Source organism: Pteronotus mesoamericanus, unplaced genomic scaffold (genome assembly GCF_021234165.1).
Source record: "Pteronotus mesoamericanus isolate MK-2021 breed Mesoamerican mustached bat unplaced genomic scaffold, CSHL_Meso_final contig_179, whole genome shotgun sequence".
NCBI classification, from domain to species: domain Eukaryota; kingdom Metazoa; phylum Chordata; class Mammalia; order Chiroptera; family Mormoopidae; genus Pteronotus; species Pteronotus mesoamericanus.
Window position 1 is genome coordinate 1,910,953 of NW_026555075.1, and position 27,004 is coordinate 1,937,956.

General features: G+C 37.2%; 1 pseudogene; it reads right to left on the reverse strand.

The window, feature by feature from the left end:
- Positions 1 to 24,278: 24,278 nt before the first annotated feature.
- On the reverse strand, positions 24,279 to 26,019 carry LOC129065445 (ezrin-like; annotated as a pseudogene).
- Positions 26,020 to 27,004: the final 985 nt, after the last annotated feature.

Here is a 27,004-nt window from a genome sequence, read left to right on the forward strand (position 1 = left end):
TTCTAGTATGTAGATTCCTGAAACTATACCCCAGAGATTCTGACTAATGTGTCTAGGTACCAAATGTCCTACCTGATTATGCCAGTGGCCCTGGACTATGCACTCACACACACATTGCAGAGAATTGATAAAAGACATTATTGTACCAATTTGTGAAAAGATCAAGAACAAAGTGATGTCAGATCAAATCAACACATTTTGGAAATCACAATCTCATTTTGTGATGTTAATTCTGCAGGCTTTCAGGTATTTTATTGGTAGTAAGATACTGTGTACATTTAGTATAGGTCTAATTAGCCTCCGGTTCAGACGCTTACAGGAAATGAGGTGACTTCACAGGACAGGAGCAAACGATTCCTGAATGTGAATGACTTTCCCTTTAATCCCTGGTTCTCTAGAGGAGATATGATCCCACAGATCTGTGGAAAAAAAACAGAGGTTTTTCTTTTTTGTTTGTTTGTTTGATTGATATTTTTACTCAGAGCTTACCTGACCATCGTTTAGGGAGAATTTGACTAATAAGCTTCTAATAATAATTTGACAAATAAGCTTCTACTTAAAGAGATGCTATAAATTTTAGAGTTTTCTTATTCCTTTTTGTAAAATACAAATTTGCTTTCTAAATATTAACCCATCTAGTTGGAGCTCAAATATGTAAAGAGCTTGGAAGTCATTAATCCGGTTGCACTTTAGTTGAGACAACGAGGGGCATCATCTCTCTATTCGCCCTCTTGCCTGAGATCGCCATGACCAACGCGCGTCCCGGGGAGCTGCTATGCCATCAGGCTGGGCCTCAAGATGTGAAACCTGGAGAGCTGACTTCAACCCACTAAAAAGCCTGGCATCCAGCCTGTTTCAGCTGCGACCAGTTTAGATCATGTGAACTTCAGATGACCTGAGAATTCCTGAGCATGGCAATGGATATTGGTGCATGTTACTGAGATGTTGAAGTTTCTTTTTCTTTCTTTCTTTCTTTCTTTCTTTTTTTTAACATAGAAATAGCTAATATGCACTTCTTTGTTTTTAAATTTAAACCTGGAAAAGACACTAATAAATATGTTTTGCATATGTATATCTTAAATCCCACAGCTCGATTTGCTTTTTTATCTAAAGAGGAGCACGTGATTTATGTTTTATAATTCTTTAGTTATCCTGATTATGTACTTAATATACTTACTATAAAATAAGTCTCTGTTATATTAAGATGATACAGTTTTCAATAGATCTGGCTTAATATGGACTGATTCACTAACACTGTGAAAAACAGTTTCTGAAATTAGTACAATCAGTTATTTAACTTAGTGAGCCACTGTTGGACTGGATAAATTTAGTCAGAAAGTGAGGTAGTCTTAAAAGGGTAAAAAGGTTATATTCTCAGGTTAGAATTTATTACTCTTTTCTATGCTAACACTTTTGTTAAAAATTGACATATTAGATAATTTAATATTTCTGTACATGAAGATGACTGTATTATTCAGTGGTTTAATTTTGCCTTTCTTCCTTTCCTTTATCATGTGAACTCTTGCTCCTAATGCTTTCATGTCCAAATTTATGTTCTCGTTCCTTCCCCTCCTGCAGTCCTACAGCTTAAGCTTCTTTGTTTCCTATTCTTTGATGTCTTCTGCTTTTATTTACATTTGTGTGATTCTAGTATATTATGCATACTTTTTCTTCCTGATCCTGATTATTTTCTTTTATTTGCTCTTCCTGGAAATTCAGATATAGTTTCTTCAAGTTTTTCTCAGTTTCTGGTATGTAATGTGTGGTGAAAAAATGTTGAATGAATGAGTGCTGATGATCTAACCAAGAAACAATTATCCTGTCAAAGCTCTTTTTTTTTCGCCCTCAAACTTGCTCATGACTGAAAACAAGAGTTAACAGCAGAAGCTTTTTCCTAAAGTTTGCATGTGATTCGGCAGCCTCGAGTTTCATTTGGGTTCATCCTAGGACATCCAAGGAGATGCTTTCTAAACAGCCGACACTCAGTTTAGGCTCTGTTTGCCAGTGACTGCTAACGTCTCTCTCTGGAGCTAAACTCCCCAAATAGTTGAAGACCTAATATGAGTGGCATCTTTGCTTGAGAACTCCAGCACTGCCATTTCATCTAATTTCTTTTTTATTTTCATCCACTCTCCAACCAGTGCTATAATCTTTAATAAGTAGAAGAGCTTTTCCCTTCTACGAAAACTTTTAAACTCAGTCACTTTTTATACTTACTAGATGGGGGAATTGAAGTATAATTAAATATCTCAGAAAGCATTTACTAATGAAGGTGCTGATAAGGCTAAACTATTATAATAATAAATCTATAAAAAGTTCCTCATACTAGCACCCTTCACATATACTCAAAGTATAATAGTTAAAATAGAAATTTACACAAAATATTTAATTTGCATCAAAGCAATTTTTGTGTTTTATGTTAATACAGATGTTTAAATAAGAACTTGTTATTATTTTTAAAACCCTCTAAATTATTGTTGTCAGGGCAGATAGTTGGGGCACTATCTTATTTTTTCTTTAGAATTTGTAATCAAAATTACAAAACAAAGCTCTTAAACTAAACCATCTATGGTAAATAGTCCTTTTAATCATCAAATATCCATTAAATGTTTAAGACTTGACCTTTAAGGAATCATAGCAAACCAAAAGCTCTTTGGTACATGCATTAATGACTCCTGAGGAGAGCCCGAGGATCTTAAATGCCAGTTCATCTTGTGAAATATCAGACTTGAAAGAGGGGCTCACACACCTGCCAGGTGACGTTAGTAGGGGCAACAGAATCAGCAGCCCAGACTCTTGTAAAAGCAGAGGCTCTTTCAAACTCTTAATTCCTTCTCAAATAATATTGAATTTCATCTCTCCCTGATGCTGTTGGGGCTTTATTTTTATTCAGGGTTTACTTCTTTTGCAACCTGAGCCTGCAGATCTTTTTGTCTACATCAATATAAGAAGGTTAATTCTTCACCTTTTTAATTAAATCAATGAAACTTTTTTTCATTTTTCATAGTTACTCTTCTGACTTTTAATATAACATAGGCCATGTGAGGGCACAAAGAATGTCTTGGAAATGATTAAGCCATAAAAAGATAAAAATATAAGAAGAAGGATACATCTATTCATTTTATTCACATGTTCATCCCTTAATTACTTATTGCCACGCATTTTTACTTTTCTTTTTTCAGTCTTGAGGTCTGGCACAAATACCATTGTGCAGAATGGTTGTTTTATGTCTCAGTGCCTTATATTTTGAAAGGCAAGTGCTTCTTTGAAATTAATTTAAATCTGGATATGATTCATTGAAATATATTTAACATTTGAAATCAGATTGATTTCATTATTCAATTAACTAAATCAGACATTACAAAATAATTTATTGTTGGATATCTTTCTTAACACTTAATAGAAACTTTTAGAAACTCTTTAGTTAATGGTCTCATTGGTATATTTCATCTGAGATACCATACGTGCAAGTATTAGCTCATACTCTGTCTTACAGAATAAGTACTTGTTAAAGAAAAATATACAGCATCCCTGAAGTTGAGAATAAAAAATATTCTTATAATTTATGCTAATTTAACAATTCAGAGGTCTCTGATTAACACAACAGGGGCATGCTGATTTTAATACTTCTTATTCCAAAAACTAGTCATTATTTGATACATGCTCAGTGATAATGAAATTTTCTGAAGGACTTCATAAAGCTTCTCAAGAGAGAAATTAATTTTGGAAATCTCCACAGTGAAATGTTCTGGGTTTGGAGAAATGCTACATAAAGAAGTTTTTTGTTTGATTTTTTTCTTAAATAGCAGTCATTGATACTCTGTGTAGTGAAAAGAATTTAGAGTGATTTCCAGGAATTCCTTTCTCTTCTTTGTATAATCCTCTCTCCTCTCCTTAGTTACAGGCAGAAGCTGTAATTTGTTTCTAACAAATAGAATATGACAAAGTTGAAGGGATGCAATTCCCTTGATTTGGTTACATTACATAAGGTGCAGTCTTAGAAGGAGATACTCTCCTACTGGCCTTGAAAGAGCAAGCTGCTGTGATGTGAACTGCCTGTGGAGAGAGCTACATAGCAAGAAACCAAGGGTGGCCTTTAGGAGCTTGGAATATTTGTCATACATCTACAAGGAGATAAATTCCACCAACAACCTCCTGAGTTAAGAAGAGATCTCTGAGCTCCAGAAAAGAACCTACCCAAGCTGGCACCTGATGTCAGCCTTGGGAGACCCTGAGCAGAGGACCCAGGTAAGCTGTGTCCAGACTCCTGGCCCACAGAAACTACGAGATGTAAGCTCTTCCAAGCCCCTACAATTGAGCTAATTTTTTTTTTTACAGCAGTAAATCTAATAAATCTAATGTATCTTGTCTCATGCAATAATTTTGGTAATAGAAGAGGGTAGTAACACTTGACTTATTCAATGAAATGACTAAATTGGAACTTCTATATAACATGTATTCTACTTACGATAGGCACTAATTACAGTGGTACAGATACTTGAAGTTTTATTAAACAAGTACACGTAACCAGAACCCAGAAGAAGAAATGGAACATTATCAACACCCCAGATATTGTCCACATGCTCCCTTCTAGCCACTATATTCCATGCCCTTGCAAGCATAACTATTGTTGTTATTTCCAATACCAAAGATTAGTTTCACCTATTTTTGAGCTTTGGAAATGGAACCAATCTGTATGTATACTTTTTTAATAATATGGCTGCTTACCTTTACAATGCCAGCAGAGAGCACCTCTTCAGCCAACCCTGAGTCTTAGATAAGATACTAACCAGGGATATTACTAACCCAGTAGCTACCTTTTTCATATAGTACAACTTAATCAAGACTGACTACACTATTATATTCATAGATCCTGCTGAAACTCAAGGGGAGGTAATTGTATTGGGCATGTGCATCAGGGGGCAAAGATCTTAGAGTTGTGAGAATTCGGCCTAGCACAAGAAAAATACCATTGTTTTATAGTTTTGCAAATTTATTTAATGACTGGTGAAATATAAAACACCTGGAACCTCATTAATCTATGGCAATATGTTTTATTTGAAATATATGAAGAAAACCTGCCTCACATTTGAAAAAGGTAAGATTATTTTTAACACCTTTTCTTAATATTGCAACCGCCACTTGGAACTGTTAGATTTTTAAAGGTTAGTTGCAGCATGCAAGCAGAAACTGTATAAAAAAACTTAGTCTGTGACATTAAAATCCATTGACCCTTTTTGCTCTTTGAATGGATCGCTTAGCCATGCATGGTGTTACCATGCATGATTCTTAAATTTTTGCAAAAAAAATAGAGGCTTTCCTTGAAGTGACAGGCTTACTTCATTTATTTTCAAGAAAATGTCTAAGTTCTCACGTACACAGAAAATACAGAAGTAGACATGCTTTTCTTATTTTTTCTTTTTAAAATCAGCAAAAAGGATCAAATTAATGATTAAATTTCAGTTTTGAGTGACCTATTTATCACATGTTAGCCTTCTCTGCCTTCTCCTGTTTCCTATAAATATAAGGAAACACAATTTATAAAATAACATGTAGAAATATTTATTTATAGGAAGGATTTTTTTCATGTGTGACATTTATTATTTGGTCTGTAGCACTTCTTTTGGTGCAAAATGTGTATTTCTTACTCCTTTAGAAAAACAAATAGTCAAGGTTATTGGCCAAAAGTAATATTTTAGTTATTTTAGGATATAATGTATTTAGCTTTTATATTTTGTAAGAAATATTTGAAATGAGTTATTTCTATAACATTCTATAAATAGTGAGTCTAAAATTCCAGTTCATGTCTTAAGCTATATAAGCCTAATGAGCCATATGTGGACCACCATTCTCCCTGTGCTTATGTGGTAATTTCCTGATTAATACTAATTAATGACATGTCACTGTTCATTTAAAATGAATGATGAAAATGATTATTCAGCCCCGGTATTGAAATCACTCAGCAACTTGGCACCAGATCTCTGTGTCAGGCGGCAGTGCCAGACTCATGATGACTCTGTGTTATTCCCACTTTCTGCTACAGTAAACTGAAATTAAATGATATTTGTTTTTAGGTAGAGTAGGCCTCTAAAGGCATGATGGATGATTTAACTTCCTTTTCTGGCTTCTGTCTGATTTATTTGTAAGTGGCTTTGGGTGGTAAATTAGGTAGACTGCATAGCCTCAGAACAGCTAAGGAGGACTTGCTGCTAAAGGGGGCAGGGGTACAGACCATCCTGAGCATCACTTTCTCTCATATTTACTATCTTGCTGCATTTTCACGCCTCAAGGATTCTGTTTACTCAACGTCAAGGCTCTCAGAAGAGTTTTCACTGAGTTCCTAATGTCTTTTTTCCATACAGTTACTATTTTGGCAACAATTGAGTTTACAATGCTGATAAATAATTTTCCAATGTGGAAAATAATAGGAGTGTGTGTATAGTGTGTGTGTGTGTGAGGAAAATATTTAGAGACCATAGTGATTGATTTAGTTTGGGTCAAAGGACAACTAACTTTAGCAGATTTAACTTTTTACCTTTAAAGCTACTATTTTATTTTAAAATTGCCCATAATATGTACACTCCAGCTAAATAAACTAAAAAAAAAAAATTAAAGAAATTATTTGTCTAAAGATCACCAGCAAAGCCTTTGTCAAAAAATAAGTTGGGTTTATTCATAATCTTTCTGCCAATAGAGAGTACTATTAAGAGCAGAGTTTTAATAATGCCTAAAAAAGTTACAGAAGCATTTACACTGATGCAATCCATTTCTTACCTCTTCAAGTTCTGTTTCTGAGAATGTTCAGTTATAAAGTCTAGTGCTTATTTATGACAGGACTCAAATTTGTTTTGATGGAGATAGAAATTGGCAACGCTAGGTAATAGGAAGTTTTAAAATGATGTAATAGTTTTAAACTTCGGCTGTCTGATTTAGTGTTGTGCTTGCCATCTAGTGGTTGAAAACACACACTCATGTAAACAATTGATTCTATAGATGGGACTTGTACTAAAGGAAGCTGGATGGCACCCCCCCAAAATTGGAAACAATATGACTTTTGATTTGATTATTTCTTTTACCTGAATCGTGAGTGAATAATAGCCAAGTATTGGATGAAAGATGGTAAGAACAGTAATAAGAATAGGGCCGTATAGAAAGCACGAACCTCAAATCAATGGAGATAAAAGTAAAATAGCTAGAAAAACAAATAAGATCATACAGATTAAAACATGATTATCTGTATTTCTGATCATCTGGATTGTGCCAAATGGGTTTTGACTAGAGATTGTTGACATCAAGACACTATCTACTTGATCCAAAATCCTGGTGAAAGATGTATGATTTATGATCATCTACATCTGGAAACCTTGTCTAGAGGTCACACAAGAGTTTGTGTTACTAAATAGAATTGAACTTTTTAAATTGTGGAATGTAGACCCAAGTATCATCAACTTATTGAAGTTTGATTACTGTGTATATAGTAAGTATTTGATGAGATCCCTTCCAACACAGTTCAGGGCAGTCTGTGTTAATTTTTTCAAAATACCAAACATTCAGGTTGAGAGTTGTTCAATGACTGAGCAGAGTATGAAAAGGCAGGTTTAACTTCTTGATGATGAGACAGTATTGACAATATATGAATTAACTCTTTATCTTATGTACCTAAGTCAGCTTAAAAAAAATTTTCAACGCCAAGGTAGGTAGGATATCTCCAAGTTATTTTATAACCAACTACATTCTTAATAGAAGAAATAGAACATACATGTATATAAACATTTCCTATTTATTAAAGCATATTAAAATTATAAAATTGAAATATGTTTTTTATACAGTTAATGTTTATAAATTTTATAAAAATATTTCATTTTTGAATATTAATATTCATGTTTGGGTTTTTTATTTTTTAACTTAATTTTTTATCTGAGTAATTATTGTATATAACTTACAAAATCAGGTAGCTAACTTAATAAAAATCAAGTAGACATTTTTCTATTTGATAGATATTTTTTCCATTTTGTCTTTCCTATATATTAATGGAATTTAAAATTTATCATATTGATTTATGATTATCATATCATAGAGCCCTTTGTTTTTCTTTTGAAGTTTCCTTCTTATAGCAATTTATCTTTTTCATGTGTATAACATTCTCCTTTCTCTCTAAGGACACAAGTTATAGTTTCACCAAGGGTTTGTTTTTTTCCTACTGTTTGCATGGTTGGTGTGTTGCTTAGCTTTCCTGAGGTTTCAATATTGTAGCAAACAGTCCCCAGATTGCAGGGGTTTTAATCAATACAATTTATAACTTGCTTATTTTACATGACTCCTGCAAATCAGCTGTGGCTTTTCTCTCATTTCTGTCGTTTTGAGATCCAGACTGAAAGAGAAGACCTTATGTGCCTTGTCACTACCTTGGCAGAGGGAAAAGAACCAAGGTGGAACTGTGTGATGGCTCTTACTACTTTTGGTTGAGTGTAGCTCATCTCATTTATACACACATTCCACTGGGACAAAGCAGGCCCCTGGGTCAGGAAGTAGACCCCCGTCACAGGGAGGGGCACCAGCCAGAGTTTTCCCAAGTATTTTATGCCTCTCAGCTCTGTTCATATTTTAGAGTGAAGCACTGTAAGAACTTACTTTAGGGTTTCTGTTTTTAAAAAGAAAGTTGTCAGTTGGTGTGTCTCACAGAGTTGATCCAAAGAAGATTTGGTCCTTTCAGTGGAAAATCCCAAACAACATCAGTAGGTCTTTGTGCAGGACATTTTCCCTCTCTTGCCTATGATGGTATGAACCCAGCTACAGACATTCTGGGAAAAATACAGGAACTAGGAAAGAGTATCATTGTGCAAATTATTACTTAATTTGCCCACTTGCAAAGTGCCATCCAGTCTCATCCTCAGCTTTGCCTCTTAGCTTCAATTCATATCTCTCCTTCAACTGCAGAGGACGCGCTTCCACTTTCTGCTAGTGTCAGGTGGTAGTGGGCTGGGGAGGGAGCAATCTGCTCATTACACTGGCTTTTTAATAATGCTTCTATTAACTCCATATTACATCCTGCACCTCACACATTTCATAATGGTCAGCTGGTTTTCCATTGTCTCTCTCCCCTACACCTTGTAAGTGGAACTTGGCTTTCATTCAACTCTGATAATATATTCTCTAAACCTGCCACTCTGACTAGATTTTACAATATATTGGTATAAAGTTATACATAGACCTTTCTTTCAACTCTTTTATAGTACACAAGAAACATATCTAATTATGATGAAGTGTTCAGAAAAGTTAGCCTTAGTTCTATCATGAATCTGGAAGTGTATGAGGTATTGCACTAATGTGTATATATTGTTTTTCTTCTTCTTTAGCTTTATTTTCTTTCATCATAAGATGACTTTTTTTGTGGACAAAATATTTAGCTATAACTTATCTATTTCTTCCTAAGTATTTGATTCTTGAGATTGGAACTCTTAATATTTTGAAAATTAAAATAATCCTACGTCAGCCTACATCTTGACATGCTTGAAGGCATTAAACTTGAATACCACTGAGTTTCTCTGTGGGGGTTCGTGGTGCTGAGAGATACTACAGTGATATAAGAAAGGTCATTATGATGACAGTGAAGGAGAGAAGATTGCGGTTCTTTGTGGATCATAATCAGGGTGACACGTGCCATAGTTAGGTAGGATATAATTGTTCCAATGGTGAAATATCTGAAGAGAATTCTGATTGTGAAAGAGAAACCATGCAGATCGTATTCAGAGTAAAGGAGTCTGAAGGGTCTGAGGCTTCATTAAGGAAAGCAGGCAGCTCCCATTTTGTGAAGTACATTGGAGATAAGTGAAGCCTTTATGCAATCCATTGATTAAGTCTGTATGGGACCCAGGCTTTAGCAAATAGAAAGACTAAAGACTTCTGCAAATAGAAATGAGTCCTGAAATAAGGAAACAACTACTCTTAGAGTAAGTCCTTGTTATTAGAACAGCAGTGCCTCTAAAAATGTAGTTCTGTCAAGTCCGGAAGAATAAGAATCTAGAGTGAATAAAAATACTTGCTAAAAGGCCCCATTAGTTCCTTACTGAGGAGGAACTAGAAGTACGTGTGCACGTACACATGAACATGCATACATACTTCACAGGTCAATGCAGATCCATTGTGGTTGTAATGTGTTCTTTAATAATGTTATTTATAATTCTTCTCTAAAATGTGACCTAGTCATTCTCAGCAAATCCTTTTGCAGTTCTCCTAAGTCCCAAGTTAAAACTACCCCTTTTAGGCACTGTCATTCTTGAGTAATCTATGTTGCTATTACTGCACAGATATTTTTCTGAATGAAATATACATTATACGGGCACAAAAGAGATATCTCTGATAAAAGTCATTAGTGCCTGTCAGACTTCTAGACTGAAAGCCCTTATCTCTGCCAAGTCCTCAAAATTGGGGTCATTTAGTTCATACTTGTCAGCTCACCTGGGACAAACTCCATCTGAGAGAAATTCATCTGTCTTCTGGGAAAATTGAAACTCTACCTGAGGAAGCTGAGAAGCATGAGTTTTAAGGAAAGTCTGAGAATGGTTTTATTGTTTTCAGGCAAGTTCAGGTATATTTTACCAATGCAGTGGAAAAGGATATTGAAACTAATATTTGTTAATTTGCTCTCCCAATGTGTATATGTGTAACTTCTGAAAGTTGAGGGATGATTACAGTTTTAGTCAATGAAGCTTTATTTTGTGGGCGCCTGCTGCTTTAGTGTATAAAAAACATACAAAGAGTCCCTTTTCTGCTAAAACCTTAGCTGATAGCATTGAAGTTTGTGTTGCTGAAGCCCAATAATTAAGTTCATCTACCTGCATGCTTAGGTCAAAAAAATGCAGGAGCAGACGTTTGCAGTGAAAATTGCTTTATTAGAAATGGCCAATCCAGAGAGGGGCGAACTGATGCTCCGAAAGACACGACTCATTGAGGGCGTGAAGGTTACAGATTGTATAAGCAAAATCACAAGACACTGTAGGTTGGGGGCTTGAGCTCATGTTAGAGCTGGTTGGTCAGAGGTAAGGGTAATGAGGCATTTCTTCAGTCCAGAGGACGACTCCAAGGACAACTCCAGCACCCAGAAGTGGAGTCAAGGAAAGTAGCCAAGGGAGCTGGCCAACCATAAGACGCAGGGGCTGAAACCTAGCTTAGATTATCTTTAACATGCCAGGGGTTTAAACCTCGTGACCATCAGTCAGAACTGGGTTCTTGTCTTTTGCTGCTTCAGGGTCAAGGATCATCAGGGTGAGAATCTAGGTCAAATCAGTGACATGTGCTGAGAGAGAAAAGAAAAGGATGGTTTTAAAAAGACATTTAAATCAAATCAGAATACAAGGCCCCTGTTTCATTTGTAAACATTGACAAAACAATTTTATCAACATTGTAAAATCATTCAGGTCATAAATAATGTCCAGAAATGGCTTCTATGGGGGTGGGGAGCAATTGCAACTACATGGTTTACTGATTGCTTTTTAACTGATACCTCAAGCGATCTAATACTATGCATCACTTTGAAATAATATTGCCACCATTCAGAAAAATAAATAACACATGGTTCAGAAACCTCTATCAGCTCATGAAAGACCTTTGCATTTTTGATTAACGACTGGATAGAGACAAGTATATTTTCTAATCTTTTCATGGAAAACTTGTTAAAAGTACATTCCAAGGGCTCACCTTTACTCACATTTATTTCATCAAGTTTATGTTATGCTATGATTGAACCTTCTGCAGTATTCCAAGTTTATCTTTCTCATTTGCATGTGGGTATATTTGTACCTCCATGTCTTTCTTGTACTTGCCTTTCCAACTTCAAAAATGCACTTTTTTTCAGGAAGCTTTTCTAGTTGGTCTCATCTGGGGCCAAATTTAGTCCAATACATAATTAATGCTCTGTTCATTTGTATTCTTGGATATGCTGCTTTATAATGATTTTTCAATTGTTTATATGGGAAACTACTTAACTTCAATATTCTCAGAACTTGTTACACATTCAGCTCAGTAAGATGTGGAGTGAATTCTAGTGGCTGAACTACAGTTCGATGGAGTAGGTAAAATAAGGTAAGTTGAAATGAGATGAGGTAACATATGATAACATAGCATAACAACATACAATAATACACATCTAGAATTCCATTCTGAAATTTAGTGTTCAGGTATAACTGAACACTATGTTCAGTTTATGTATAATTTTGAGGCTCATTGCTTTAACATTTGGGATTTGAAGCCTGAGACTCCCATATTGATCTAAACTCAGATCACATAGATGGTGGTACCAAAAACAGCTGTTTTTTCCACACAAGAGTATCTCAGCTATCTATTTTCTGGAAAATAGAGAGACAGTAGATAATAAAACAGAATGGAATCCTCCTATAAACTGAGAACAATAAAAATACAAAAGACATTAATTTCAAAGACATAGGCTGTACAACATAAATTCAACAGGAAGGAAAACATACACTTCCCTACTTAGTAATCATGTACTTACGAATAGCCATTTCATATGCTACCTCCAGCATAAGGTCCTTTGAGAGAAAGGTCCATTGCAGATGATCATAAGAGAAACTCTAAAGGAAACAGAAATTCTATAGGAGAATCTTTAGGAGAAAAATGAATTTCTTTTTTAGCCAAAGAATGAAGAAAGTGTAAAGCAGATATTCAGTATAATAAAACACATCTCTACCTGCTGCACCGGGGCTCTCTAGGACACTACAACACATTTCCTTACAGCTTCATAACATTGTTATAAACATATAGTCAGAAGATTACAAAACTAATGATCTTACCAGCAGCTTACAATTTTTAAGCTTTTATATAGGACTTATGCTACAGTATTTTATATACATCATTTTCTTTCATCCATACAATAGTTCTTTTAAGCTTGACTTTTATTATCCCCATTTGATGGATGATTAAACAAGTTGTCCAAATCACCAAGCTAAGAAGTATTAGAACTAAAAATTTTATTCTTTCTATCTGACCTAATTCCAATGGGTTTTAACCATTGTGTACTATTGCTTTGTAATTTTATTAACTATTTAGGATAACACATTAATCCATGGGTTAATCCAAGGGAGTTTTGGGAAGTTTTGAAGGACAAGATTCATAGAATAAGTTCAAATTACTTTCCAAGAAATTTTGTGCTACCTTAACAAGAAATTTTACCTGAGAAGTGGCATAAAAAGAATTTATTCTAGATAAGATTTTTGATACATAAGTTTCGGACTTCACCAATTCTATGAATAGCTAAAATGCGCTGCATTCTTATAAACATATTATTTATAACTATATTGAATGAATGTGTCAATAGATATGTGTGCAGGTGAATATATGTGTGTGGGTCACAGTTGCATTTAGATTTGTGATCACTAAGTAATTTAGTGTCCCCTTCCAAAACTTTCAATGCTAGAATAAAATTAAACAGTAAATATAATGACATGATTTTTGCTGTGATTAAAAAATAATTATATTCCTTAGTGAACAGCATAGCCTAACACTAATTGGACTACTGCATATCACTGTGTACTACTGCCTCTTTCTTAAATTATGCCTAGCTTAAAACAAGTTAATAAGAACATCATGGGGTGAATTGTTTAAAAAGTACACAGTGATTCAGCTGCATGATTGTCACCAATGTCAGTGGGAGTTGTATAGTTAAATCCTTGGTGACAATTTTGAAATAAATGCTCCATCTGTTGAAATATTGGACATAGGGTTGGATTTATTTATACTCATTCATTTAGCAAACACATTTCCATATCTTATTGTCCATATAAACTTTTTAAGATTAGACTCAAAAGCAGAATAGAGCATGCATTCTGGAAATAGTCTCCTTGGGTTTGTGTCCAGGTTCCAATTCATTAGCTGTGTCATCTTGGCTAAATTAGTGCATACCTCTGTGGTCCAGATTCGTTAGTTAAATGGAGAAAATGACAGTATCTGTCTTATAAGGTAGTCGATAAATTTTATAATTTAAACTGTTAAAATACTTATTGTTTACATTAAACCAGTATCAATAAGTGCTAGCTATCATTCTTTTTTTTATTGTTATTCAGTTACAGTTGTCCCCATTTTCCCCCACCACTCTCCCATGCCTCACCCCTCCACCTCCCACATTCAATCCTGCCCCCACCCCCCTGTCTTTATCTATTGGTCCTTTATACGTATTCCTTGACTTGACCCTTCCCCTTATTTCCTTGGTTAACCCCCTCCTCTGCCCCTATGGTTACTGTCAGTTTGTTCTTTATTTCCGTGCCTCTGGTTCTGTTTTGCTTGCTTGTTTGTTTTGTTGGTTAGGTTCCACTTATAGGTGAGATCATATGGTATTTGTCTTTCACCCCCTGGCTTATTTGCTTAACATAATGCTCTCCAGTCCCATCCATGCTGTCACAAAGGGTAGGAGCTCCTTCTTTCTTTCTGCAGCGTGGTATTCCATTGTGTAAATGTACCATAGTTTTATGATCCACTCATTTACTGAAGGGCACTTTTTCCTTTTCTTTCTTTTTCTCACTTTAAAAAAAATGTTTTATTGATTATGCTATTACCGTTGTTCCCATTTTTCCTCCTTTGCCCTCCTCTGCCCAGTACTCCCTTCTCTTTTGTACCTACCGATTATGCTTCTTAATCCCTATCCCTTTTCCACCATTCTTCCCCATTCCCCTCACAGCTGATAACCCTCCAAATGATCTCCATATCTATGATTCTTTTCCTGTTCTTGTTGTTTGCTTTGTTTTGTTGTTGATTTTTTTTTTACATTCAGATGTTGATAGTTGTGAATTTGTTGCTATTTTAATGTCATAGTGTTGATCTTTTTATTAAATAAGTCCCTTTAACATTTCATGTAATAATGGCTTGGTGATGATGAACTCCTTTAGCTTTACCTTGTCTGAGAAGCACTTTATCTGCCCTTCAATTCTAAATGATTGCTTTGCTGGATAGATCAATCTAGGTTGCAGGTCCTTGCTTTTCATCACTTTGAATACTTTTTACCAGTTCCTTCTAGCTTACAAAATTTCTTTTGAGAAATCAGCTGATAGTCTATGGGAACTTCTTTGTAGGAAACTCTCTGCTTTTTTCTGGCTGCTTTTAAAATTCTGTCTTTGTCTTTAATCCTTGGCATTTTAATTATGATGTATCTTGGTGTGATCCTCTTTGGGTCTGACTTGTTTGGGACTCTCAGTGCTTCCTGGACTTGTATGTCTATTTCCTTCACCAAATTAGGGAAATTTTCTTCATTATTTTTTCAAATAAGTTTTCGTTTTCTTGTTCTTCTTCTCTTTCTGGTATCCCTATGATTGGATGTTGGTACATTTGCAGATGTCCCAGAGACACTTTATACTATCCTCATTTTAAAAAATTCTTGTTTCTTTTGCTGTTCTGGTTGAATGCTTATTTCTTCCTTATGTTCCAAATCATTGACTTGAATCCCAGCTTCCTTCCCTCCACTGATGGTTCCCTGTAGATCTTCCTTAATTTCATTTCACGTAATCATCATTTCTTCCTTTATGTTGTTGCCTTACTCAACTCTGAGCATCCTGATCACCAGTGTTTTGTACTCTGCATCTAATAGATTGGCTATCTCTGTTTTGTTTAGTTCTTTTTCTAGGGTTTTGTTCTATTCTTTCATATGGGTCATATTTTTTTGTCTCCTCAACTTGGCAGCCTCCCTGTGTTTTTGTTTCTGTGTATCAGGTGGAGCTGCTTTGACTCCCTGTCTTAGTGGCATGCCCTGTTTTAGAAAAGGCACTGTAAATTAGGTGGGGCAGGCCTTAAGTAATCACCAAGGTGGGGTAACCCACTTCACTGCTTTGTGGCTTTCTGTGGTGGGAGGGTTCAGAGAGGGGACAGTGCTGCTGCCTGGCTTCTAGAGATTTGCCCAGCACTTGCCCCATTTCTAGTCACTTCACCCACTCCCTGTATGTGACTAGTACCCTTCCAGCTATTGCCCTGGTGCTGAATCCCAGTGTAAGTTTGCATACATGCTAAGACCATGTGGTCCCTTTAAGCAGAGTCTCCTGAAAATCCATCTGTTGTTTCTGCTGCCCCAACCCCCATTGGTTTTTACAGCTAGAAGTTATGGGGATTTACCTTTCCAACATTGGGACCCTGGGCTATGAGGTCTAGATTGGAGCTGGGATCACTTGCTTTCAAGGTATATCCCCTGATTTTTATCCACCACACATAAAAAGGTGGGACTGCTCATTCTGCCACTGCGACCATCTCTCTGTGCCACACTTTATCTCCTTGCCTCTCCACCCATCTTGTGTCTCTGCCCCTCCTACCAGTCTGGATGAGTGTGGCTTCTTTAAATCCTTGGTTGTCGGAAATACATACAGTTCAATTTTTTGACAGTCTGGGTGATATTTGTTCTGAGGTTTAATTGTAATTCTTTCTGTGGTTGGGCAGGGAGGTGAAGGGTGTCTACCTATGCCTCCATCTTGACTAGAAGTCTCTTTCTTTTTCTCACTTCTTAGTTAATAAAGAAACTGGCTGGTGGACTTTTTTTTGGTTCCAAACATAAACAGACTTGACAACAAAAAACCCTGATAATTGCAGAGTTTGTGTCTGTTTTATTTATCAGAAATCCTTTGCTTCAAAAATAATAAATGCTTCAGTAATCTGACTACAGAAAAATATTTAATGGAAATTTTGATTTTTATCTTCTGATTTAATTCTTTTCACCGTGAGGTATGGGCTTAACATAGGAACTTTTTCTTTTGTTTATGAAATTTTCACACCTGTAGATATTTGTAGGCACATGGAGATTTTGCAAGCAGCTGATTGTTTCTGAAATTAGCTCAGTACAGACACAGAGCAGCGCCTGAGAATAACTTGTGCTTAAAAAGTAAAAATTCAAAAGGGTAAAGCTGTTTTATAAATAAAACCTCTATAATCTGTTTTTATGAACTTTAATTTTGTGTTTATTGATTTATGAAATCCAGCTAATAATTCAGTAGGCTTAATTTTTTAAAATATTTAATTTTAAGGAAGTCATGTTATTTTTGGTTGAAAATAAGCCATAAAGTTAATTATTTTGGGAAAGAATTTTTAATTTTGAAATATAGGTACACATATACACTTTGAAAAGGAAATACTTTTCTTTAAGACAAATACAATTATGTAAACACATATTTGTTTTGCATTTGATCAGTGTGAAATTTAATGCTACGTTCTGGATTCTCAAAAAGAACAGGGCACAACTCAGCACATGAAAAATTTTATAGTCATGTAAGTTTCTAATTTACTTTGTAAAAATAATGTCTATAAGTCTAGTGGCTTACATTCCTAGATATAATCAAGAAGAAGCACATTTATCTGCCATAAATTTATTACACTTGTATGTCATGCTTCTAAGCTATTTTAAATATTACTATTTATTTTAAAATTTATAATATTTTAACACAATTATTTTTATTGCCTTTGGGGGAAAATATGGAATAGTAAAGTACTTTTATAATGGAAATTACCTGCATCTCACGTAAAATAAGCCTCTATTCTTTTCCATTACAGAAGAAATTGCTGATTGAATATTACAGATTATCATGTGCTTTAAATATTGCATTGGCCAAAAAGTCCATATGTTTTTTTTTTGTAAAATAAAAGACACATTTTTCATTTTCACCAATAACTTTATTGATTTGGATATTTTGAGTATGCTGGCTGTGCTTTGATTATAATGTTGATTGTTCTCAATTAATGTCTTGATTTGATCTCTACCAATATCAACTGGTCTACCCAACCATGGAGTGATGTTTAGTGAGTAATCTCCAGCATGAAACTTTGCAAACCACTTTGGACATGTTAGATCAGTCACAGCCCCTTCACTGTATACTACATAAACCTTTTTTTTTTTTTTTTTGCATTTCAGTTGTATTTTTACCTTTCTTGAAATAATAAAGCATAGTATGCTGAAAATGTTGTGTATTTTCTTCCATCTTCAATAGTCATATACAAATATTCACCAATTTTGATAAGTTTTTTTAATGCACTCTTAGATGACAGCAGTCACAATACAAACTAGCGAAATTGTTTGGAATGAAGTAAAGACAATTAAGCGCTACTGAAGCCATCTTACAGAAAAAAAAAAATTTTTTTAGCCAATCTGATATAAGTGCCCTTGTAATGTATATATTACTTATAATCCTATGTTCCTAAATTACTTGGTGAAAGTCATACGAATTTTTTATATAGAGGGCACATCCACTCCACTCCACTTTATGTTCAACTGATCTGTATTTACTTCTACCACCAGTTTATATTTGTGAAAATAATTCTTTAAAATTTATTGTTGAGTCTTCCAAAATGGTTACCTCATGTCTCTTTCAAGCTGAGAGGATCTTTCCTTAGGTCAGACCAACTGTTTAAAGCTGGCACTATATTTAGCAACTATTTACTCTTTGGAAGAAGAGACCTTTGAGAAATTTGAACTTCCCATTTGAGTCATAACTGACAATTCTTCCTTGTGAACTGCTAATTTTATATAAATGCTTTTAGCATGGTTTTAATTATGCAGCACTTAAGAGTAACACTTAGGAAGAGATCTGAAGATAGTTCCTTATCTTCCTACCTTACCTTTCTGTCAATTGAAAGTTGAATTTATACCTTCAACAACCTCTTTGTCTTACTTTATTTTTGATTTTTTGGTTTCCTGAAAGCATGAAATGAAATCTATAAATGGTCACTGTGACAGTATTCTTGAAGAATTGAAGAAACCCTGTAGCAATGCAATAAATGTTGGTCCTTTGCTCTTGTATTGTCATGTATTATTATCTCAACTGATTCAAGGTACATGGATATACAACCTCAATATGGTTTCTTTGTTTTCTACAGCTGATATGCTCTTGCAGTGCAGCAAGGGGAAAGAGAAAAAAACAAACTCATGAAACTAAACTCAATTACTCTAACAAATTCAGTCTTATAAATTCAGTCTCCTAAGGTATTTGTCTCTTTTGAATAATACAGTCTTGTTGATTTCTGTCTCTTCCCTGCCTCTCTCCAAGGTGATGCATATGTCATGGTGAGCCATATATAGCAAAGAAGGCAGAACACAACTCACTAATCCTATCCGCAAGACCTTGCTTGGTTTTCTGGCTTCTCTGATCTCTGCAATAATGACCTTACCTGGCGTCAGAGTGTCCTGCCGGCACCCTGCAACTGTGGTAGGGAGCTCCTGCCTGGGGGGTTATTTCTCAGATTGGTCGGGCGTCCTTCCTTGCTTACTTGGCTTTTACCTGGGTCTCCTCTGAAGTCTGGCTGTAACTTCTCTTTACGTGTACTTTGCTCCTTAACCTTGGGTCTTTCTTGCAGACATCAGATAAATGTTCGGTTGTATTTCATTGCAGTTATCTCCTCCCACACAAGCCTACAAATGTGTTGCGTGCCCGTGTGAGTCTAGGAAAACCAGGGGAGGAGAAGTCATATCCTGAATATCCGTAGCGTTTCATACCGCTAACCCTGCGCTGTTTTGGTAATATACCTTGAGACAGGTTTCTTTATAGTTCCAAGAGGAAAACAACACAAAAATCCTCTATTATGTGGCTTTATTCTCGATCTATCTAGCATGGTCCCCTCCCTATGATTTCATTGTAGAGAAAGATGCATTTTTATCTATTTCTTGTCAACTTTCTTGTCTTCATTCCACAATCACCAAGGAAACAAGGATTGGGCTTTACCTTTCCTCTTTCTGTTTGCTCAGAAAAACAGCTTATGTCACAAGGTGGTCTCTCCCCTTTTCTTAATTCAATAATGGCAGATGGGCATAGGTTTCTCAGAAAGATTTTACCTGTTAAACTTGAGTTAGGCTTTGGATACAAAATGGGGTGCATCTGCTCTACTAGTGACTCATTTAAGAGACTGTTTTCCTTTTCTGGCTCTCTCTAACAAAATGAAGGTGATGTTTTAGCTTTCCTGAGCTCCCCTTAAAAAGTCTGGAAACCACACCAAAAAATTGAGTTTGTTATATCTGAACGACCCACACCACGTGGTTATTGGGTTTTAATTTAGCTTTTTCCTTTATGCTGTATGGGCCCGACATGCAGCATAGGCACAAATGTGACTAAGCCATTTTAGTTTCCGAGTCTGTATCTTTACTTCCCTTCCCTCTCGGTGTCCGGCATGAGCAAAAGGCCCCAAGCTGAACTATAGCCACAGCTAGATGTGAACACTTGTACACAAAACTATAACTCTTAGCCCTTAGAAGTTCATTTGGCTTCAACTGAGGAAGCTTAGAGTCTGCTGTAGTGAGATTTCATTAGTAACTCAGGGTCTTGAGCTATTAGAACCCCCTGCCACAATCCATTCACTCCTCCCTCCCCTCAGATTCTGCTCATCCCAGCTGTGCTCAATCCTGACTCCTTATGGGACACTGGGAAGCAGGGATTGGGGCACTTCCCTCTCATTTAGTGGGATAACATTTGGGAATTGTGGTCTCAGTAGAGAGGTTGACTGGGAGCCTTCTCCATATTCTTCACACAGACAGCAAAACAAAGATTTCTACCTACTAGAGGACCTGGGCAAGTATCACAGTGATTAGGTGGCTGTGACTATCTGCTTTAGGGAAAGGAGCCAGGAGTTTGGCATGTACAGCTGGTCCTGCAGTAATTACTTGAACTCCTTGGTGGCACTGAGAGGTGTTTGAGAGATAAGCCCCGGACTGAGCAGTTCAGTAAGGTGGTTTCAGTGCTGCCCTGGACTCCCGTCAGCTGAGACCGGTGCTGCCTCTCAGCACGTCCTTCTCAGCGAAGTATAGGCCATTTTGAGGCATGGCTCTCTGGTGGCAGACTGGCATTATCTGCTAAATGGCATGAAGAGGAAACCTGGAATGTGCGTATTTTATGTAAAACAAGAGGACCTCCGTATTAGTTTCTTAGGATTACTATAACAAAGTATCACAAACAGGGTGGCTTAAAACAACAGAAATTTATTCTCTCAGGTTCCCAGGGAGTAGAAGTCTAAAATTAAGATGTCAGCAGGGCTGTGCTCCCTTTGAAGTTGTTAAGGAAGAATCCGTCCTTGCCTCTTCTTACTTTTTAGTGATTGTCAGCAATCCTTGGCATTTCTTGACATATAGAGGCAACACTTCAATATTTTTCTCTGTCACATAGCCTTGTGCCTTCCTTGTGTGTCTATGTGTCTTCACATGGCCTTCTTACAAGGGTACCAGTCATTGGATTTAAGGCCCACCTTTATCCATTGTGACCTCATGTTAGCTGATTGCGTTTATAAAGACCTTATTTTCCAATATGACCACATTCTTAGGTTCTGGTTGGACATGAATTTTGGGGTGAGGCACTATGCAACCCAGTACAACCTCCATCTTCTAATACAGACAATTGTTTGGTAATTTTTAAAAATCTTTCAGTAAATTCTGTTCTCTCTCTTCTAAAATTAGATTTCTGACTTGTGACCACAAGATAGATACACAATCTGTGTTGCCAACAGCGTATGGCCTCCTTACACTTTGTTTCTCAGTGGCTCCTTTTATAGTCACACTGCTTACTCTCTCAATTCCTTCAAGTCACTGCTCAAATTTCTTCTTCTTATGAGAGGTTCCTTTATCTTCCAAAATGGAATAAAACTTACCCCTTACTATCCATCCTCCTTCTTCCTTTTTTTCTCTATAGTTCTCAGCCCCATTTGACATATTGTGCTTTTATTTTTTTAAATAAATTCTTTTCCCCTACACTAGGCAGAAGTTTCATAGACAGAGACTTTTTTTTTTCTTTTTCTTTTTTGACTCTGCATCATTAACATCTAAAGCAGTGACTGGCACATAGTAGAAACTCAATAGATTTGTTGAAGATATTGTGTGTGAAGAAAAGGACACACGACCTGTTGAGAGCCATGCTTACCAGTGCCCGAATGAGGCCTATTTAGAAAAGGAGACAATGCAAGTATCATGTAACTGGCAACAAGCAAGGTGAGATCGGCTCTGAGTGTGGGTAGAGAGGGAGGGCCTTGGCAGCAATGAATCCTTTATTTTGTCTTTAAAGCCTGCTCTCAGCACCTGATTTTCTTCTTGGCACACTAGCCAATGACTGTTTTGGTTTTGAATGAGGTTTCTGAAACTTTCACTTGTGTCCAAGGTACTGCCACCACTTGAGAGTAAAGCCATCATTTCACTCACACGGAGTTTTGTTTTGATGCTGAACAAGCCACCAGCAACTTTCTGTTTTATGGTCACCCATGTGAGACATAAAAAAGAGGGATGTAGAATCTGACTCAAAATAATAGAGAAATAATATTGAAAGTCTCACCACATTGTAGGTTCATCCCCAGAGACCCAAGGAATTCACTTTCAGAACGATTGTCTGTACTTCACTGGTACCCAGGAAACTCAGAGAAACTGCTGAGGGCAGGGTCCTCCCCAAGTTTTGTGTCTCTGGGAGGCCCCAGGGACAGCAACAGCCTGGATGTGACCAACAAACTTTTCCAAGCAGTCTGGGGAGAAAGGAAGGAGAGCCCAGCTGAAACACAAAGCGCACAAAGAACAAGGCTGCAAAACCCCATTTTTAAATGTCACGCAATGCTGAGAAGCGCATGGACTCTCAGTCATATTCTCCCCAGCAGAGGTGAACCTCATCCTGGGCCTGGGACCGATTCTATGTGTTCAGCGCCCTGAAGGTCGTGGCACCGTCAAGCTCCTGCCTTCTGTCTCTGTGTGCTGAGATTTTCACAGAACTTTTTCTTATCTTTCAAGGATTTCTCTGATGCAAATAAATGTGACTTTCACCAAATTAGGGGAATTTTCATAAGCCATGCAAAGAAAAATAAAATCAGTGGGAGCAGACAATGAAGCATTTCAGACACTGACTTTGACTGTGATGCTACGAGTGATATAAACATAAAATCCTTATTGTTATAGTACTTTCCGGCTGTTTTGAACAAATATTTCTTGATAATAGAAGACAACACAAAAATTAACGGGTTATTTTCAAAGCGGTGCTTAATTGGAATCACTTTCTATTAGAGTTTTTTTTTGCTACCCAAGGGGCTGATTGTACCAATATAGGAGTCAAGAAGGAAATGCACATATAGTTATAGTTATTAGGGACATGTGAAAGCAAATATGGGCCTCCCAGTAATGCCATCTTTAGTGTCTTGGGAAGAATGTAGAAAGTCCATTATCGTTTCTTCAAAAGTAATTTCAAAATGCAAATACAGGTGCTAACAGATTCTTGTCTCCATAAGATTGTCAATTTTCTTGCCCCACGCTCATTTATTTTTTATAAAGAATGAAATATGGGCAAAGATTTATTTGTTGACAGTTACCACAACTGACTCAGGCTCTACTCAGACCTAAATTCTTCACGCTTAAAAACAGTGAAGTAGAAAATACTGAGGGCTGAGTTATTTCTGAAATGTAAAACTTGAAAATGCCAAAATTTACTCAAGTTCCTTCAAGGTAGATAGTTTGGAGGCTTTTTTTAAAAAAAATATGTAATTCTTTTATTATTCTGTGAAAGGTAACAAAATATACAAAACTTTCCCTTTTTTAAACTAATGGTACAAGCCCACATTATCACTTATATGTAAATACTATACTCTATAGCTGATCATTAATTAGGTGTGTAAGCCCAGCAATGTAGCCCTCTAACTGTTAGGAAAAAAAAAACAAACGAACAAGAAAAATCTGTCCAAGAGTGGAGTGTTCTCCTGTGTTGTTCATTGATCACGGAATTTGGTTGGCTGAGGGAAAAAATCACCATATTTTCACAAGTGTGTGTAAGAGTGCTTTAGATCTAGTTTTCAAAATAATTTTCACCCTTCAAAAGCCATAAATATACAGAGATGCATCCTTCATAGAAACCAAGTACAATTTAATCAATCAGAATTAATTTCAAATACAGAAAAAAGTATGGCACATAATAGAAGCCACAATGTGGCTTTCTGTATCACACACGCCAGCATGGAGTTTGTCACTCAGACTTCGAAAACATCTAGTTCAGTCAGCCCTGCCCCAGGAACAAGACAGGAAGTGAATCATCATCATCATCATCATCATCATCATCATCATCATCATCATCACCATCACCATCATCAGGCCGGTTGGCACTGTGATACTAATGGAAAAAATAAACCAGGGAAGCTTCCACTGCTCCCAGCCCCAGAATATTCCCACTGAAATAGCTGTTCTTTTTAAAAGAACTGGAGTAAAGAAGGGTCTAGATTTAGAGAACTACAAAAATGTCAGAGTCTGCATGTGACCCTCAGCAGGTCCCTGGCTCCGGGCCCCACCCTGCCCAGGCCCTGCCCGGCCTTCACATGGCACTGAGCTCTTGGGTGCGCTGCTGAGTGTTGCCCTGCCAGATCTGCCGCAGCTTCTTGTACTTTTCCCAGCCTTGCCTCCTGTTCTCATTGTGGGTGATGCCATTTTGGGTCCTCTTGTTCTCATTTCTGGCCTTGGACAGCTCACTGGACAGAGTCATCAGCTGCTGCTGCACGCGTTCATTCTTCTCAGCCTCGCTGATCCACTCTCCCTTGCTGCGGTCGTCCAGGATGCCCTTGCTGGCCAGTTTGGTTCTCTGGCCAGTGTACTCTTGCCTTCCTCCAGCAGGTTCTCCAGGACATGGTATCCCACCACCTCTTATATAGTGAGGTGTCGGGGGTGTCATCGACACACACGGCTGGAGGTCGGGACTGTCATCAACATGTGCAGCTCCTCCTTGGTCTTCACCAGGTGATCCAGGGCTTGGCCCTTTGCTGCCATTCCTTGACCTCATTTGTCCTTGCACTCGCGTGCATTGGCCAGGAGGGCAATCTTGGTGGTGTGCTCTGAGAGCCCTGCAGCCAGCTGCTCCTGGTACTATTTGGGATCCATTGTCTTCCTCTCCAGCTCCTCCTTGGTGTGCAACGAGGCCATATGGTCAACCTCCAGGTGCTTAGCCTCCTTCTGCCCATGATTCCTTTCTTCTTCCAGCTGCAGGGCCCTCTGCACCTGGTTGGAGAGCTCTTTCTTGTCCTGTTCCTGGAGCCTGAGCACCAGTTCCTCCTTCTCTCGCATCACCTGCCCTTTCCCTCCACGGTTACTCTCTTCCAGGTCTCCAGCAGCTGCCACTCCCACTGCTTCTGGTACTTCTCCCAGACCTGGGTCTTCATCTGTGGCACTTCTATGGTGTCAGGCTTCCTATGGTGCATGTACAGCTCATGGTTCTCCAAGCAGAGCTGCAGGACCCATTTGTTGATGCAGAGGCTGGGGACATAGAACACGAAGCAGATGCCTTCATGTTGACTGGCTTAATGACAAACCATTTGCCATCGAAAGAGATATTCCTGATTTCACTCCATGGAAAGCCAATCTTTAGAGTCAACTTATTATCTTTATCATAAATATTTAGTCCAAGGGCATCCAGTATAAGTCAAAGGTTTGTTCTTTTCTTATTTTTTAATCTCAAAATAGCTGATTCCCTGTATTTCCAGGTCTTGGGCAATCTTCAGATACTCCAACATAGCACTTACCTTTGAGCATCCTGAGGTTCTCACATGCCACGCTGGATCCGGTCCTCCCTCTGATCCCTGGTGAGCTAGTGCTGGTCCAAGACTCTCTGGGGAATCAGCTGCTTGGAGTCAAGGTACCTGGAACTGTGCATTTCTTTGTTATAGTCTCCAAACTTGGCTCGCGCCATGGGGGAGCTGAGGAGCACCGCAGTCTCAGGGGGGCACTAAATCTCATGGCTATGAATGCCTCTTTCCCCTGGAGGAAGAAAAGCTTTGGCATAATGTCCTGGATGAGCTACTCAGACACATCTTCAAGGATAGAACTTGGGCTCTGAGCTTGAGCTGGAGAGGATTCTCTTCTTGATCTCCTGGGCCAACATTTTTGAAATCAAGTTTCAACCATGTAGGAAATTCTTTATTACCTACATTCTGGAGGCCAAAGCACCACACTTTTCAAACGTCCATAGTTTTAACCACCTTTTCAAAAAGTTGTTCCCCTGTTGTATTTGGCTGGATGGTGAACTCCAGCTCCGCAGCCATGGTGGTAACTCAGACATTGATTTATTTAGGCTTTTTTGGTTCCTGCTGAGTTTCCTTCAATCCTCTGGAAAGGCAAGTCGCCAGCAGGTGCTGAGATGACTCTCTGGACCACCGTGCTGCAGAGGGCCGCTGTGCTCCGGCTGTCCGTGTTTCTGCGTTGTGTGCCCAAGGCCTACATCCCAGAGCTTTTTTTGCTGAACTATTCCCTAACAACGGTGATGCTTGGTCCTTTATTCAGCTTTAACATTAAAACCAAGTTTGTTCCTAATGACCTCTAATTTAATTTCATTGTCCAAAATTTATTTTAGTTTTTACTTTCAGTCTATTTTCAAGAAACCGTCTGTACAATAGGTACATTTTTCTCCCTGGAGTTAATGTGGAAATGGTAAATATGAAATGCTGTTCTTGCAATAATGCTCAAATGTCTAACCTAATTCCTCTGACCTGCTTATTTTAAAAATACTGAGCATATTTATTTATGTAAATAATATTGACATTTAAAAGCAAAATTTCCAAAGAAACAGGACAGAGAAATTTGATAGAGAGTTCACACAATAAATTTTTATTTACATTTACCTATTAATGCCTACTTCTTATAAAAGCTGCTATGATCTTCTAGATTGTAAGAATATTTTAGAAGTATAGTTCTTGTGTCCATACTTAATGTATTCATTTCTTTATAGTGTCAAAAAACTGCTCTCTAAGGAGGAGAAGTTGTTACTTGACTTTTACTTATACATACAATATTCATCTATTATAAATAATGTTTCATCAGTACTTATCATATTTCATTTAGTCATCAAGGAAGGGGGTGTACAAGAACCTGTTAAAGTTTGAATTTAGGTGCTTAAGACCTCTTTTCTGTGTTCAGTCACTCCCCTTTTCAAGCGACTTCACCTTTCTGTCACCCAACACACACCTCAGGATCCCAAGTCTTTTTCTGTATTTTCTGCTTTATCACTTCCATTTATTTCCCCCTATTCATTTGTATCTTCTGTGAAATTATAGG